The sequence below is a fragment of the Hemitrygon akajei genome, chromosome 6 (assembly GCF_048418815.1).
Source record: "Hemitrygon akajei chromosome 6, sHemAka1.3, whole genome shotgun sequence".
Taxonomy (NCBI): domain Eukaryota; kingdom Metazoa; phylum Chordata; class Chondrichthyes; order Myliobatiformes; family Dasyatidae; genus Hemitrygon; species Hemitrygon akajei.
In genome coordinates, this window is record NC_133129.1 from 12,021,317 (window position 1) to 12,039,220 (window position 17,904).

The 17,904-nt window shown below is 43.4% G+C and overlaps 1 protein-coding gene across 4 annotated transcripts in view; it reads right to left on the reverse strand.

The window, feature by feature from the left end:
* palld (palladin, cytoskeletal associated protein) overlaps window positions 1-17,904 on the reverse strand; it is a 490,195-nt gene that overhangs the window by 245,096 nt on the left and 227,195 nt on the right. The gene's annotated exons all lie outside the window — the stretch shown is intronic.

Below are 17,904 nucleotides of genomic sequence, written 5' to 3' on the forward strand. Positions count from 1 at the left end.
CGAAACCATTGATAACCTTGGAGACAATGTTATTGTCTATTGTCTCTTGGAGACAGAATTGTGTATTGAATCCTGTACGATGCCTCGAAGCCCCCAGGCAATGAACCGAGGGGGGGGGGGGGGGTTGGTGGAGGGATTGCATCATCTCACTCTGATTGACATCTGAGACCCTGTGAGTCAGGATAAAAGAGGGTCTGAGGAACAGCCCCTTTAGACGCACCAGAAGAAACGCTAGCGATCCCGTAATAGCAAAAACTGGTGGAAAAGCCACGTGCGTCCTTTTCCATTTGCCCCGGAATCGGTGGGCCCTTTACCACGGCAGAACGGTTTTTAGCTAACAACGGGGAAATCAACTCCCAACGACTCTCAAAGGATTGACATCATAAAAGGAATGGGCAAGTTTTAACCTGTCTTTCTCTCCAACCAAAAAGCTGCAGCTTGAATGAACTACAGTGACTTTTATATTTCCATCGGACAATACATTATCCCCTAAACAACGATAGAGCTATTTCTTATTGATTATTATTATACCCGCGCTTTTAGATTTAGTATTGACGAAGTATATTATCTGTATGTTTGCATTGATATTATTTTGTGTATTTTTATCAATAAATACTGTTAAAAATAGTACCATCAGACTTCAACGGACCTCTCTATCTTTGCTAGTAAGTGACCCAGTTACGGGGTACGTAACACTTCACTAAGGAGGACATAAATAATCTTCCGGAAATAGTAAGGGACCAAGGTTCTAGTGAGATGGAGGAACTGAGGGAAATACGTGTTAGTAGGGAAGTGGTGTTAGGTAAATTGAAGGGATTAAAGGCAGATAAATCCCCAGGGCCAGATGGTCTGCATCCCAGAGTGCTTAAGGAAGTAGCCCAAGAAATAGTGGATGCATTAGTGACAATTTTTCAAAACTCCTTAGATTCTGGATTAGTTCCTGAGGATTGGAGGGTGGCTAATGTAACCCCACTTTCTAAAAAAGGAGGGAGAGAGAAACGGGGAATTATAGACCGGTTAGTCTGACATCAGTGGTGGGGAAAATGCTAGAGTCGGTTATCAAAGATGTGATAACAGCACTTTTGGAAAGAGGTGAAATCATCGGACAAAGTCAGCATGGATTTGTGAAAGGAAAATCATGTCTGACGAATCTTATAGAATTTTTTGAAGATGTAACTAGTAGAGTGGATAGGGGAGAGCCAGTGGATGTGGTATATTTGGATTTTCAAAAGGCTTTTGACAAGGTCCCACACAGGAGATTAGTGTGCAAACTTAAAGCACACGGTATTGGGGTATGGTATTGATGTGGATAGAGAATTGGTTGGCGGACAGGAAGCAAAGAGTGGGAGTAAACGGGACCTTTTCAGAATGGCAGGCAGTGACTAGTGGGGTACCGCAAGGCTCAGTGCTGGGACCCCAGTTGTTTACAATATATATTAATGATTTAGACGAGGGAATTAAATGCAGCATCTCCAAGTTTGCGGATGACACGAAGCTGGGCGGTGGTGTTAGCTGTGAGGAGGATGCTAAGAGGATGCAGGGTGACTTGGATAGGTTAGGTGAGTGGGCAAATTCATGGCAGATGCAATTTAATGTGGATAAATGTGAGGTTATCCACTTTGGTTGCAAGAACAGGAAAACAGATTATTATCTGAATGGTGGCCGATTAGGAAAAGGGGAGGTGCAACGAGACCTGGGTGTCATTGTACACCAGTCATTGAAGGTGGGCATGCAGGTACAGCAGGCGGTAAAAAAGGCAAATGGTATGTTGGCATTCATAGCAAAAGGATTTGAGTACAGGAGCAGGGAGGTTCTACTGCAGTTGTACAAGGCCTTGGTGAGACCGCACCTAGAATATTGTGTGCAGTTTTGGTCCCCTAATCTGAGGAAAGACATTCTTGCCATAGAGGGAGTACAGAGAAGGTTCACCAGATTGATTCCTGGGATGGCAGGACTTTCATATGAAGAAAGACTGGATCGACTAGGCTTCTACTCACTGGAATTTAGAAGATTGAGGGGGGATCTTATTGAAACATATAAAATTCTAAAGGGATTGGACAGGCTAGATGCAGGAAGATTGTTTCCGATGTTGGGGAAGTCCAGAACGAGGGGTCACAGTTTAAGGATAAAGGGGAAGCCTTTTAGGACCGAGATGAGGAAAAACTTCTTCACACAGAGTGGTGAATCTGTGGAATTCTCTGCCACAAGAAACAGTTGAGGCTGGTTCATTGGCTATATTTAAGAGGAAGTTAGATATGGCTCTTGTGGCTAAAGGGATCAGGGGGTATGGAGAGAAAGCAGGTACAGGGTTCTGAGTTGGATGATCAGCCATGATCATACTGAATGGCGGTGCAGGCTTGAAGGGCCGAATGGCCTACTCCTGCACCTATTTTCTATGTTTCTATGTTCTTTTTGTATTTGCACAATTTGTTGCTTTTTGCACGTTGCTTTTTTGTCCATCTTTGTGTGTAGTTTTTCATTGCTTCTATTCTTTCTTTGTATTTATTGTGAATGCCTGCAAAAATAAATCTCAGGGTGGTGATTTGGTGATAAATTTATTTTGAACTTTGATATCACTAACATATATTTCTGGTGTTTCTGACCCTCCAGTACCTGTAAGGCTGCACTGTGGCTCACAGCACATGGATTAAATTATCACTTTCGTTGCTGTCTGTTTGGAGTCTGCATACTCTCCCCTCCCCTCTTCTTCTGTTTTCCACTCTGGCTTTTTACCTCTTCTCACCTGCCTATCACCTCCCCTGATCCCCTCTTTCCCTTTCTCCTAAGGTCCACTCTCCTCTCCAGCCCTTTATCTTTCCTACCCACTTGGCTTACCTATTGCCTTCTAGCTATCCTTCTTCCCCTCCCCTCACGTTTTTATTCTGGCATCTCCGCCCTTCCTTTCCAGTCCTGGAGACAAGTCTCAGCCCAAAACATTGACTGTTTATTCATTTCTGTAGACGCTGCCAGACCTGCAGAGTTCCTCCAGCATTTTGTGCGTGTTGCTCAGGGAATTTGGTTTGTACCCCAGTGACCCTCAACAATTTTATGTATGCACTATAGAGTGCATCTTTCCTGAATGTATCATGGTTTGGGGGCTGCAACTGTTTTGCCCAAGGCTGCAAAACCCTGCAGAGAGTGGTGGATACAGCCCAGCCAGTCAGTCCATCTTGAAAACCAGCCTCCTCTCCATTGACTACACTTTTTGCTGGCTTGGGAAAGCAGTTAACATAATCAAACACCCTCCTCACTTCAGTCATCTCTCTTCTCCCCACACCTTCTATCAGGCAGAAAATACAAAATCTTGAAAGGAAGCACCATGGGGCAGAAAGAGATCTTCTAGCTGCTGTTATAAGACCTCTTGCATGATAAATATGAACTCTTGATCTCTCAGTTGACCTTGTCATGGCCCTTGCACCGTACTGTCTGAAGGTTATTGGCTTTTCACACTACCTCATTATGATCCTGTAGTTTTTACACTTTATTGTGCATTGTTATCGTTTAAATTTAATGTAGAATGATTTAATATACAAGACGGGCTTTTCACTCTTTGTTGCAGGTGACAACAAAAAGCCAATATCAATACCTGAACCTGCACTGCACATTCTATGTAACTGTAACACTTCACTCTGCACCCTGTTATTGCATTTGTACTGTATCGCTGGAGTTATGTTTTTTATTTCAAGATATAATGCAAAACAGGCCCCTCTTACCCAACAAGGTGCAGCATCCAGCAAACACCTACTTAACCCTAACCAAATCACAGGACAATTTACAACGACCAACAAACCTATCAACCAGTACGTCTTTGGACTGTGGGAGGGATCTGGAGCTCCCAGAAAAACCCACATAATCACAGGAGAACATACAATTTCCTTATAGATAGGGTGGGAATCGAACTGTGACTCTAGAATGCCCCAAGCGTTGTAATGCCCCTATGTTTGAAATGATCTGATCTTACATGTGCCCAGTATCTTCGATGTGCTATATATGGACTAGAAGGGCTGAGATGGCCTGTTTCCATGCTGTAATTGTTATATGGTTATATGTGTCTTGTACCATATGTGACTGTTGGTACCGCATTTTGTACCATAGCCCCGGAATAACGCTCTTTTGTTTGGCTGTATTCATGTATGTTTAAATGACAATTAAACTTGAATTTGATGACCTATCTGAACAGCATTCAAAACAACTTTGTTTCACTGTATCTGGGTACCTGAGACAATAATGGGCTAATGGCCTATATCTCATTCCCATTATTACTTCTAAATGTATGGCCCAGCTCAGCTAAAATCACTTGCGATTAGGCAGACACTTATCGAGAGGGTAGCCTGCCTACGCAGAACCAAGCCCATTCTATATCTCCTTAACCTTGGCAACCTCGCACTGAAGTTGGCAGACTGTTGACAAGTTCCACACCCCGTTGACAAGTAACAACAGACTCCTGTGAGATTTAGTGACAGAATTCCTTTAAATACTACACAGGGGGGGTTCTGTACGTCACGGGGAACGAGAGAGAGAGGGGTGGGAGGGAGGGAGGGAGGGAGGGAGGGAGGGAGGGAGAGAGAGAGAGAGGAGAGAGAGAGAGGAGAGGAGGAGAGGGAGAGGAGGAGAGAGAGGATGAGAGAGAGAGAGAGAGAGAGAGAGAGAGGAGAGAGAGAGAGAGAGAGAGAGAGAGAGAGAGAGAGAGAGAGAGAGAGAGAGAGAGAGAGAGAGAGAGAGAGAGAGAGAGAGAGAGAGAGAGAGAGAGAGAGAGAGAGAGAGAGAGAGGAGAGAGAGAGAGAGAGACACACACACACACACAGCAGGAATCCCAACATTGCTGGATGTTTGGACGTAGTGTATCAGGGGAGTAACAGTTTCAAACTTTTGTAGCTCAGAAAAATCAGGTTGGTTCAGCAGCAGCTGCTCGAGAACAGAACAGTGCCTGGTTTGAAGATGACTGGCGGAAATACACAGGGAGATGAAGGGAATGCATTTTCAGTGTTATGTTCAAAATTCAATGTTCAAATAAATTTATTCTCAAGGTATGTATACCAAATGCAACCTTGAGACTCCCCTTCTTGCAGGCAGCCACAAAACAAGGAAACACAATAGAATCCATGAAAAACCCTGTATAACGAGGGCTGACAAATGCCCAGTGTGCAAAAAAAACCCCAAATCATGCAAACATTAAAAAAGTAAACAAATAATACACAAAGCATGAACGCCAGAGTCCCCAAAAGTGAGTCCACTACATGGAGCCAGTTCACTTCTGAGGTAAGTGAAGCCAATCCAGGAGCCCGATGACTGTAGGCCACAGCTGTGGAGTCCGTTTAGCACTGAGCTTGTGTGAAGCCGGTCTGGGAGCTCGACGGGTGGACATATATTGATGCAGCACGGAAACAGGTCCTCCAGCTTAACTGGTCCATCAAATTTGAGCCTATATCCATGTATCTGTCCAAGTAACATTTAAATGCTGTCAATATACCTGCCTCAACCACCTTCTCTGGCAGCTCATTCCAGAAACTGACCATGCTCTGGTTGAAAAGGTTGCCCCTCTTTGAAAGAATAACATACACAAAATGCTGGAAGAATTCAGGCAAATAAACAGTTAATGTTCCGGGCCAACACCCTTCATCAGAACTGGAAACGAAGGGGGCAAAAGCAGGAATAAGAAGGTGGGGTTACAAGCTGGCAAGCGATAGGTGAGACCATCTGAGAGGGAAGGTGGGTGGCTGGGGAAGGCAGATGAGGTAAGAAGCTGTGTGTGATAGGTAGAAAAGGTAAAGGGCTGAAGAAGAAGGAATCTGATGGGAGAGAAGAGTGGACCATAGGAGAAAAGGTAGGAGAAGGTGCACCAGAGCAAGGTGATGGACAGTTGAGAAGGGAAGGGGTGAGGGAGGAATTAGAATGAGAGATGGGTGAGAAATTCCAGAATGGGAATACCACTCTCTCCACCTCTTTAAAAGAGCTGATCAATAAGACCCTCTCTTCCACACAGAACTGTTCTTGTTCTAACTATTCCATGTCTAGATGATCTTGAGGCATAGTTAGAGATTGGCAGGTATGATGTTGTGGACATCATGGAGACGTGGCTGAAAGAAAACCATAGTTAGGAGATTAACAACCAAGGATACACGGTATAGAAAGGACAGGCAGGTAAGCAGAGGAGGTGGGATGGCTCTGTTGGTAAAAAATGAAATCCAATCCTCAGAAAGAGGTAACACAGGATTGGAAGATGTAGAATCTTTGTGAATAGAATTAAGAAATTGCAAAGGTAAAAAGACCATGATGGGAGTTATAAACAGGCCTCAGACCAGTAACCAGGAAATGGGCTACAAATTACAATGGGAGATAGAAAATACATGTCAGATAGGCCATGTTACGATAGTAATGGGGGATTTCAATATGCAGGTAGATTGGGAAAATCAGGAGGGTACAGGTCCGAAGAGCGGGAATTTATAGAATGCCTTCAAGATGGTTTTTTAGAGCAGCTTGTGGTTGATCCCATTTGTGGAAAGGCAATTCTGGATTGGGCATTGAGTAATAAACCAGATTTAATTAGAGAGCTTAAAGTAAAGGGACACTTAGGAGACAGTGATAATCACATGATAGAATTTACTGTACGGTCTGAGAGGACGAAGTCAGATGTCAATATTACAATGGAGTAAAGGGAACTATAGAGGTATAAGATAGGAACTGGCCAAATTTGATTGAAAGGGGACAATAGCATGGATGACAGCAGAGTAGCAATGGCTGGAGTTTCTGGGGAAAAATTCAGAAGGCACAGATCCCAATGATGAAGTATTCTAAAAGGAGAATGAGGCAACAGTGGCTGACAAGGGAAGTCAAACAAAGCATAAAAGGAAAAGGGAGGGCATATAATATAGCAAAAATTAGTGGGAAGCTAGCGGATTGGGAAGCTTTTAAAAACCAACAGAAGGTAACCATAAGGAGAGAAAAGGTGAATAGTGAAAGTAAGCTAGCCAATAACATCAAAAAGGATACCAACAGTTTTTCTAGATATAATAAGAGTAAAAGAAAAGGGACAGTGAATATCAAGCCACTGGAAAATGATACTGGCAAGGTAGCAACGGGGGACAAAGAAACGGCAAAATAACCAACTAGGTATTTTATATCATTCTTTACCATGGAAGACACTAACAGTATGTAGAAATTTGACACATCAGGATGCAAAAGTGAGTGCAGTTGCTCTAAGTAAGGAGAAAGTACTTGGGAAGCTGAAGGTAGATAAAGTCACCTGGACCAGACAGACTACAACCCAGGGTGGATGCATTAATAATGATATTTCAAGAATCACTTTATTGTGGAATTGTTCTGGAGGACTGGAAAACTACAAATGTCACTCCACTCTATAAGAATGGAGGGAGGCAGAAGCAAAGAAATATAGGCCAGTTAGCCTGACTTCACTGGTTGGGGAGATGTTGGAGTCCATTATTAAGGATGAGGTTTTGGGGTACTTGCAGGCACATGATAAAACAGGCCAAAGTCAGCATGGTTTCCTTAAGGGAAAATCTTGCCTGACAAAGCTGTTGAAATTCTTTGAGGAAATAACAGGCAAGATAGGACGTTACTTACTTGGATTTTCAAAAGGTCTTTGACAATGTGCTGTACATGAGTCTGCTTAACAAGAAAGAGATCATGGCATTACAGGAAACATACTACTATAGATAAAAGATTAGCTGTTTGGCAGGAGACAGAGAATGAGAATAAAGGGAGCCTTTTCTGGTTGTCTGCTGGCATTGTAGTATTCAGCAGGGGTTTGTGTAGGGATAGCTTCTTTTCATGTCATATATAAATAACTTGGATGATGGAATTGATGGCTTTGTGGACAAGCTTGCAGATGATATGAAGATATTGGAGGGGCAAGTATTGTTGAGAAAGCAGGGATTCTGCAAAAGGACTTAGACAGTTTGATAGAATGGGCAAAAAAGTGGCAGATGTAAAATAGTATAGGGAAGTGTATGGTCATGCACTTTGGTGGAAGGAATAAAGATATAGTCCATTTTCTAACCAGGGAGAAAATTCAAAAATCAGAGGTGCAACGGGACTTGGGAATCCTTGTGCGGGATTCCCTGAAGGGGAATTTGCAGGCTGAATCTTTATAACACATTGGTCAGCTTTGGAGTATTGTGCGACTTGGAGTTTTAGGCATCTTATCTAAGAAAAGATATGCTGGCATTGGAGAGCATCTGGAGGAGGTTTGTGAGAATGATTCTGGGAATGAAAGGGTTAATGTATGAGGAGTGTTTGATGAATCTGGGCCTGTACTCCCTGAAGTTTAGAAGAATGAGGGAGGACCTCACTGAAACATAGAGGCCAATAATAGGTGAGTCTAGGACCAGAGGGTACAGCCTCAGAATAGAATGATGTTCCTTTAGAACAGAGATGAGGAGGAACATTTTAGCTAGAGGGTGATGAATCTGTGGAATTCATTGCCATATATTGCTGTGGAGGCCAAGTCATTGGGTATATTTAAAGCAGAGGTTGATAGGTTCTTGATTAGTCAGGACCTCAGTGGTTACAGGGAGAAGGCAGGAGAATGGGATTGAAAAGGATCATAAATCAGCCCTGATGGAATGGCAGAGCAGACTCAATGGGCTGAGTGGCCTACTTCTGCTTCTATGTCTTATGGTCTTATTTACTACAATAGAATGAATGAAAACTATACATAGCAGCATATGAATGAAAGAAAACTGAAGATCTATATCAAAAGGAAGGGATAGATTGATCTTGGTATAGGTTAAAGGGTTGGCACAGCATCATAGGCAGTGTTGTATTGTTCTATGTTCTATAAAACAAAGATGGACAAATAATAAATGTGCAAATAACAAAAATACTGAGAGCATGAATTGTAAGGAGTCTTTGAAAGTGAGAGTGCAGGTTGTAGATCAGTTCAGAGTAGTGGTGAGTGCAGTTATCCAGACCATTAGCGACACTGCAGCCTTGATGTAGACTGGGCACTGCAGGAGTGTTGGTAGCATCTCAGTAAAGTTTCTGCAATTATCTGTGGGCAGATCTACAAGGCTGCAGAAGATCTTATTTAGTGTGAACTGAGGAATGAGTCATTGTCCATTCTGCCAGGTAAGTTCAGCCCCAAAACCCTCCACTCTCAAAGAACACAGGGAATTTCATCTTCAGAATATGTGCAAAGCACAATATCCATCATCTGAAGGCCATGAGGCTGGAAAAGGAGGTAGAAGTGGTTCATGAGGATGTTTGGCATTTGGAGTAACAGTATTACGATAACTGTGCTGCCCTATTTGTATTGGGTTGTGGCTCCCCAGGAAGGGGAGACAGTTGCCTGCCACAGAGTGGTTGGAGATGGATTGAAGATTGATTAATGTGATTTCCAGAACACAAGTGTAAAGAAGAACAAAATAATTGTTACTCTGGATTTAATGCAGCACAAATAAACACAACAAGATAAATAAAACAATAACAAAAACACAATAAATATAAATATATTAGGTAGCTTATACACATAGATTGATTGTATGTCTATAAAGTGACACTAGGCACAGGAGTGTCTGTACATACGGTGACTGACAGGAAACGATTAAGTAACGGTGTTGGGGTGGGTTAGTGGGTGGAGGTGTTGATCACCTTTACTGTTTGGTGAAAGTAACCATTCTCGAGTGTGCTGGTGCTGTTATCGATGCTATATAACCTCCTTCCCTGAAGTGAGTGCGACAAATAGTCCATGAGCAAAGTGGGTGGGATCTGGCCCTTTTCCAGCACCTTTATTTGTGTGTATATATATTATATTCTACATTGTTTTATTTTTAATAGCTCAACATATGCATGTATAGCATCATCAGTCTGGATGGAACCAAAACCAAAGCTTTTCAATGTATCTCGGTAAGTGTGACAATAATAAACCAATGTTATCAGCTGGGGAATATGTGGAGGGTTTTGAGTTGTAAGGAGAGATTTGATAGGCTGAGATTGTCAGACACACAAAATGCTGGAGGAACTCTGCAAGTCAGGCAGCACCTATGGAGAGGAATAAGTAGCTACAGTTTCGGGCCGAGATCCGTCATCAGGTTCAGGCTGCGATTGTTCTCACTGGAGCACACGAGGATGAATGATGATCTGCAAGGGGCTTATAAAATCGTGAAGGGGCATAGATAGGGTAAATAGACTTTTCCCAAAAGCAGGGGAACCTAAAACTAGAGGACGTAGGTTTAAGGTGAGACGGGAAAGATTTTAAAAGGGCAAGAGGATGAAACGAGCTACCAGAGGAAGTGTCAGAGATGGGAACTATCACGGAGTTTAAAAAGAATTTCGACAACTACATGGATAGAAAAGGAATAGATGGATATGGGCCAAATGGGATGATTATAGATAAGTCCCTCAGGAAGTGTGGAAGAGTTGGGCCAGAGGGCCTGTTTCCATGACCCTATGACATCAGCCCTGCATTTAGCTGTCAGGATTTTGTACATTTCAATGAGATCATCTTTTTTTTAATACTCTAGAGAGTGTCAGCCCATCCTGCCCACTCTCTTCTCACCCCTGGAATCCATTTAATGAGTCTTCAGGGCTGTTCCCTCCTTACTCTTACGACACCCTTGGTGAGATGCTCACTCTGCTAAAGTCACTCCGCAGGCTTCTCCGCCAAAGTCGCAGCTGAAGTCACCCCATAGTCTTCTACAGTTCCTACAGCTCTGGGAGACAAGCTGGATAATGTTCGCCTGTGTCTGCACGAGCTTGAGATGAGGAACTGCTACATGCTTGCTCTTGCAGAAACGTAGCTCCAAGACCATTGATCTACAAGCCAAACTACTCAGGGACTTGATTTATATTATCTTTTGTGACTGTATCTTTTTCTACCATCATCATAACTGCATGTGCTGTGTGTGACTGTGTTCTGCACCTTGGCCCCGGAAGAACACTTTTTTTGTTTGGCTATATTCACGTGTATGGTTGAATGACAATGAAACCTGAACAATTAATTCTTTCCATGTGACCCACTCCCACTGCACTCTCTACACGTCATGGACAGATGTGGTCAAACTGCACGGTGTAGCAGACACTCCAGCCATACTCACTTACTGAAGGATAACCCACGTGTAGCACTCTAGCTGTTTCTGTTAGTGGGTAGTGGGTGGAGATATGTGTCTACCAAAGTAGATGTAAGGTGCTCTATCTCTCCGCTAGCCTGCAGGTCACCTTTGGGCAAGGTGTAGTACCTGCTTGGGCCCTCTGATCAGGGTCACATGAAGCCGTGGGAGCAGGTGGTGGATGGTCGTATGAGCAGCTGGTGTGCACCACAAGTCCTGGTTATGAGACCACTGACGCCAGGCAGACAATCTCTGGAGAGTATTGATAATGGCTGGGGTCACCCGTCTTGTAAAGACACTGTCCGGAAGAAGGCAATGGCAAACCACTCCTGTAGAAATATTTGCCAAGAACAATCATGGTCGAAAACCATGATTGTCTACGTCATACAACACAGCACAAAATGATGATGTCATATGACAAGGCACAAAATGGTGATGATGATGATGTTTCTGTGAGACTGTCACTCAAATAATTCCCACACTCTGACTTCCTACACCAAGAGTTTCTGTTAGAAAGCTGTTGAACTAGTAACCCAGAGGGTTGGTCAAATGATTCAAAGACAAAATTCAAGATTTAGCCATAGAGTCATATAGCAAAGGCACAGGGCCTCTGATGAGTTCATGCTGACCATCAAACTCCTAATTACACTAATTTCATTTTACTCAACACACATGAACTTAATTAGTTTGACGCAGTATCCTGGTTGTGGGCTGAAGGACCTGTTCCTGAGCTGTACTGTGCTCTATGATCTAAACATATAGATTACCTTTATTTGAAACATGCAAGTCAAAACATCAAAACGTACTTTGATCCTAAATTTACTTTGAACTCTGAACATTGTATCATTAGAACATACAGTGAAATGAACCGTCTGTGCCAACTATCTGCACGGTACAAGGATTATACTGGGGGCATCTCACAAGTGTACCCACACTTTCAGCAGCAGCATAGCACTGCGACAACTCATGAACTGCTAAGTCCTTAGAATGTGGGAGGATAGCCATGCGGTCATAGGGAAAACATACAAATTCCTTAGGATGTGGGAGGATAGCCATGCGGTCATAGGGAAAACATACAAATTCCTTAGGATGTGGGAGGATAGCCATGCAGTCATAGGGAAAACATACAAATTCCTTAGGATGTGGGAGGATACCCATGCGGTCATAGGGAAAACATACAAATTCCTTAGGATGTGGGAGGATACCCATGCGGTCATAGGGAAAACATACACATTCCTTACGATGTGGGAGGAAACCCATGCGGTCATAGGGAAAACATACAAATTCCTTAGGACGTGGGAGAAAACCCATGAGGTCATAGGGAAAACATACAAATTCCTTAGGATGTGGGAGGAAACCCATGCGGTCATAGGGAAAACATACAAATTCCTTAGGACGTGGGAGAAAACCCATGAGGTCATAGGGAAAACATACAAATTCCTTAGGATGTGGGAGGAAACCCATGCGGTCATAGGGAAAACATACAAATTCCTTAGGATGTGGGAGGAAACCCATGCAGTCATAGGGAAAACATACAAATTCCTTAGGACGTGGCAGGAAACCCATGCGGTCATAGGGAAAACATACAAATTCCTTAAGACGTGGGAGGAAACCCATGCGGTCATAGGGAAAACATTCAAATTCCTTAGGACGTGGGAGGAAACCCATGCGGTCATAGGGAAAACATACAAATTCCTAAGGACGTGGCAGGAAACCCATGCGGTCATAGGGAAAACATACAAATTCCTTAGGACGTGGCAGGAAACCCATGCGGTCATAGGGAAAACATACAAATTCCTTAGGACGTGGCAGGAAACCCATGCGGTCATAGGGAAAACATACAAATTCCTTAGGACGTGGCAGGAAACCCATGCGGTCATAGGGAAAACATACAAATTCCTTAGGACGTGGCAGGAAACCCATGCGGTCATAGGGAAAACATACAAATTCCTTAAGACGTGGGAGGAAACCCATGCGGTCATAGGGAAAACATACAAATTCCTTAGGAGGTGGGAGAAAACCCATGCGGTCATAGGGAAAACATACAAATTCCTTAGAACGTGGGAGGAAACCCATGCGGTCATAGGGAAAACATACAAATTCCTTAGGATGTGGGAGGAAACCCATGCGGTCATAGGGAAAACATGCAAATTCCTTAAGACGTGGGAGGAAACCCATGCGGTCATAGGGAAAACATACAAATTCCTTAGAACGTGGGAGGAAACCCATGCGGTCATAGGGAAAACATACAAATTCCTTAGGATGTGGGAGGAAACCCATGCGGTCATAGGGAAAACATACAAATTCCTTAGAACGTGGGAGGAAACCCATGCGGTCATAGGGAAAACATACAAATTCCTTAGGATGTGGGAGGATACCCATGCGCTCATAGGGAAAACATACACATTCCTTAGGATGTGGGAGGAAACCCATGCGGTCATAGGGAAAACATGCAAATTCCTTAAGACGTGGGAGGAAACCCATGCGGTCATAGGGAAAACATACAAATTCCTTAGAACGTGGGAGGAAACCCATGCGGTCATAGGGAAAACATACAAATTCCTTAGGATGTGGGAGGAAACCCATGCGGTCATAGGGAAAACATACAAATTCCTTAGAACGTGGGAGGAAACCCATGCGGTCATAGGGAAAACATACAAATTCCTTAGGATGTGGGAGGATACCCATGCGCTCATAGGGAAAACATACACATTCCTTAGGATGTGGGAGGAAACCCATGCGGTCATAGGGAAAACATGCAAATTCCTTAGGATGTGGGAGGAAACCCATGAGGTCATAGGGAAAACATACAAATTCCTTAGGATGTGGGAGGAAACCCATGCAGTCATAGGGAAAACATACAAATTCCTTAGGATGTGGGAGGAAACCCATGCGGTCATAGGGAAAACATACAAATTCCTTAGGATGTGGGAGAAAACCCATGCGGTCATAGGGAAAACATACAAATTCCTTAGGATGTGGGAGGAAACCCATGCGGTCATAGAGAAAACATACAAATTCCTTAGGATGTGGGAGGAAACCCATGCGGTCATAGGGAAAACATACACATTCCTTAGGATGTGGGAGAAAACCCATGCGGTCATAGGGAAAACATACAAATTCCTTAAGACGTGGGAGAAAACCCATGCGGTCATAGAGAAAACATACAAATTCCTTAAGACGTGGGAGAAAACCCATGCGGTCATAGGGAAAACATGCAAATTCCTTAGGATGTGGGAGGAAACCCATGCGGTCATAGGGAAAACATACAAATTCCTTAGGATGTGGGAGAAAACCCATGCGGTCATAGAGAAAACATACAAATTCCTTAGGTGTGGGAGGAAACCCATGCGGTCATAGGGAAAACATACAAATTCCTTAGGATGTGGGAGGAAACCCATGCGGTCATAGGGAAAACATACACATTCCTTAGGATGTGGGAGGATACCCATGCGGTCATAGGGAAAACATACACATTCCTTAGGATGTGGGAGGAAACCCATGCGGTCATAGGGAAAACATACAAATTCCTTAGGATGTGGGAGGAAACCCATGCGGTCATAGGGAAAACATACACATTCCTTAGGATGTGGGAGGATACCCATGCGGTCATAGGGAAAACATGCAAATTCCTTAGGATGTGGGAGGAAACCCATGCGGTCATAGGGAAAACATACACATTCCTTAGGATGTGGGAGGATACCCATGCGGTCATAGGGAAAACATACAAATTCCTTAGGATGTGGGAGGAAACCCATGCGGTCATAGGGAAAACATACAAATTCCTTAGGATGTGGGAGGAAACCCATGCGGTCATAGGGAAAACATACACATTCCTTAGGATGTGGGAGGATACCCATGCGGTCATAGGGAAAACATACAAATTCCTTAGAGACTGCGGCAGAATTGAACCCAGGTTGAATTGAATTGACTTTATTACTTACTTTCTTCACGTACATGAAGAGTAAAAATCGTTACATTACGTCTCCGCCTAAGTTACTATAAATTGCAAACGTAACGTAAAGATCTTTACTCATGTATATGAAGGATGTAAGTAATAAAGTCAATTCAATTCAATTCAAATGTGCAATGTGCAATTTATAGTAATTTGTAATAAATAGTATGTACAACAGGACAGTCAATATAACATAGAAATATAATTGTATCAGCATGAATTAATCAGTCTGATGGCCTGGTGGAAGAAGCTGTCCCAGAGCCTGTTGGTCCTAGCTTTATGCTGCGGTATCATTTCCCGGATGATAGCAACTGTAACAGATTGTGGTTGGGGTGACTCGGGTCCCTAATGATTCTTCGGGCCCTTTTTAAACACTTCTCTTTGTAAATGTCCTGAGTAGTGGGAAGTTCTCTAGTGCTTTTAACACCATCCAGCCCAAGATCTTAAGGCACAAACTAACGGAGATGGGAGTAGACTCTCACATGGTGGATTGGATAGTGGACTACTTGACAGATAGACCTCAGTATGTGCGGTTGGGAGACTGTAGGTCTGACACGGTGGTCAGCAGCACAGGAGCGCCGCAGGGGACCGTGCTCTCTCCGGTCCTGTTCACCCTGTACACATCAGACTTCCAATATAACTCAGAGTCCTGCCATGTGCAGAAGTTCGCTGATGACACGGCCATAGTGGGGTGTGTCAGGAATGGACAGGAGGAAGAGTATAGGAAACTGATACAGGACTTTGTGATATGGTGCAACTCAAACTACCTGCGTCTCACTATCACCAAGACCAAGGAGATGGTGGTGGACTTTAGGAGATCTAGGCCTCATATGTAGCCAGTGATCATTAATGGAGAATGTGTGGAGCAGGTTAAGACCTACAAGTATCTGGGAGTACAGTTAGACGAGAAGCTAGACTGGACTGCCAACACAGATGCCTTGTGCAGGAAGGCACAGAGTCGACTGTACTTCCTTAGAAGGTTGGCGTCATTCAATGTTTGTAGTGAGATGCTGAAGATGTTCTATAGGTCAGTTGTGGAGAGCGCCCTCTTCTTTGTGGTGGCGTGTTGGGGAGGCAGCATTAAGAAGAGGGACGCCTCACGTCTTAATAAGCTGGTAAGGAAGGCGGGCTCTGTCGTGGGCAAAGTACTGGAGAGTATAACATAGGTAGCAGAGCGAAGGGCGCTGAGTAGGCTACGGTCAATTATGGAAAACCCTGAACATCCTCTGCATAGCACCATCCAGAGACAGAGAAGCAGTTTCAGCGACAGGTTGCTATCGATGCAATGCTCCTCAGACAGGATGAAGAGATCAATACTCCCCAATGCCATTCGGCTTTACAATTCAACCGCCAGGAGTAAGGTATGTTAAAGTGCCGGGGTTAGGACTCAATGTATTTAAGTAAACTACTTAAGAACTTTTTAAAAGCTATTATTAATGCTTTTTGAGAGGGTGATTTTAGATGCATATCATATTTTTACTGAGTTAAGTATTGCATGTAATTAGTTTTGCTACAATAAGTGTATGGGACATTGGAAAAAATGTTGAATTTCCCCATGGGGATGAATAAAGTATCTATCTATCTATCAGATGCGCTGGGCTGTCCACACCACTCTCTGCAGAATCCTATGATTGAGGGAAGTATAGTTCCCAAACCAGGCAGTGATGCAGCCAGTCAGGATGCTCTCAATTGTGCCTCTGTACAAAGTCCTTAGGATTTGAGAGCCCATACCAAAGTTCTTCAATTGTCTGAGGTGAAAGAAGCACTGTTGTGCTGTTTTCACCACACAGCCGATATGTACAGACCACGTTAGATCCTCGGTGATGTGTATGCTGAGGAACTTAAAGCTGTTCACCCTCTCAACCCCAGATCCATTGATGTCTATAGGGGTAGCCTGTCTCCGTTCCTCCTGTAGTCCACAACCAGCTCCTTTGCTCTTGCGACATTGAAGCAGAGGTTGGTGGCATTCTAATAGTGTTATGCTAACCACTACACTATAGTGCTGCTCACTTTCGTATCATGTATCTGTCCAACAGTCCTTTAAAGGCTGCTATTGTATCTGTCTCAACTACTTTCTCCGGGTGCTTGATATTCCATACCACCCTCTGGGTGAAAAAAGTTCCCCTCAAGTTCCTCTCAAATTTTTCCTCTCTCACCTTAAGGTTATACCTACTCCCCAGTTGTGGGGAGAGCCGAAAGACTGAGTACATTCACCCTATCTATGCTCATCATGGCTTTATACACCTCTGTAAGGTCACCCCTCATTCTCCTGTCCGATCTCTCCCTATATCTGACTCATTTACCCCAAGACCTGGCAACATTCTTGTAAACAATCTTTCCTGCACTCTTTCTAATTTCAAAGTAAACTTTATTATCAAAGTATTATATACAACCCTGAGATTCATTTTCTTGTGGGCATACTCAACAAATCTATAGAATAGTAATTGTAACATGATAAATGAAAAATCAACCAGAGTTCAGAAGAGAACAAACTGTGCAAATACAAATAGCAATAAATACCGAGAACATGAGATGAAGAGTCCTTGAAAGTGAGTCCATTGGTTGTGGGGACGGTTCAATGATGGGACAAGTGAAGCTAAATGTAGTTCTCTCCTTTTGTTCAAGAGCCTAATGGTTGAGGGGTACTAATTGTACTTGAGTCAATTTGACTTTAATACTTCCTGTGGTATTTTTGCACATTTACATGGTGACTTACACGTTTATGGAGAGGTTATTACACACTCATGCCTGAAGTCTTGCAGAGTAACTCTAATGTACTTTAATGTACTGACCAAAGTACATTTAACACAAGGTTCAAGTACACAGTGTGTGTCTTTTGCATTTCTGCTCTTGGACTTGCACGCTCACTGCCACACCCTTGCA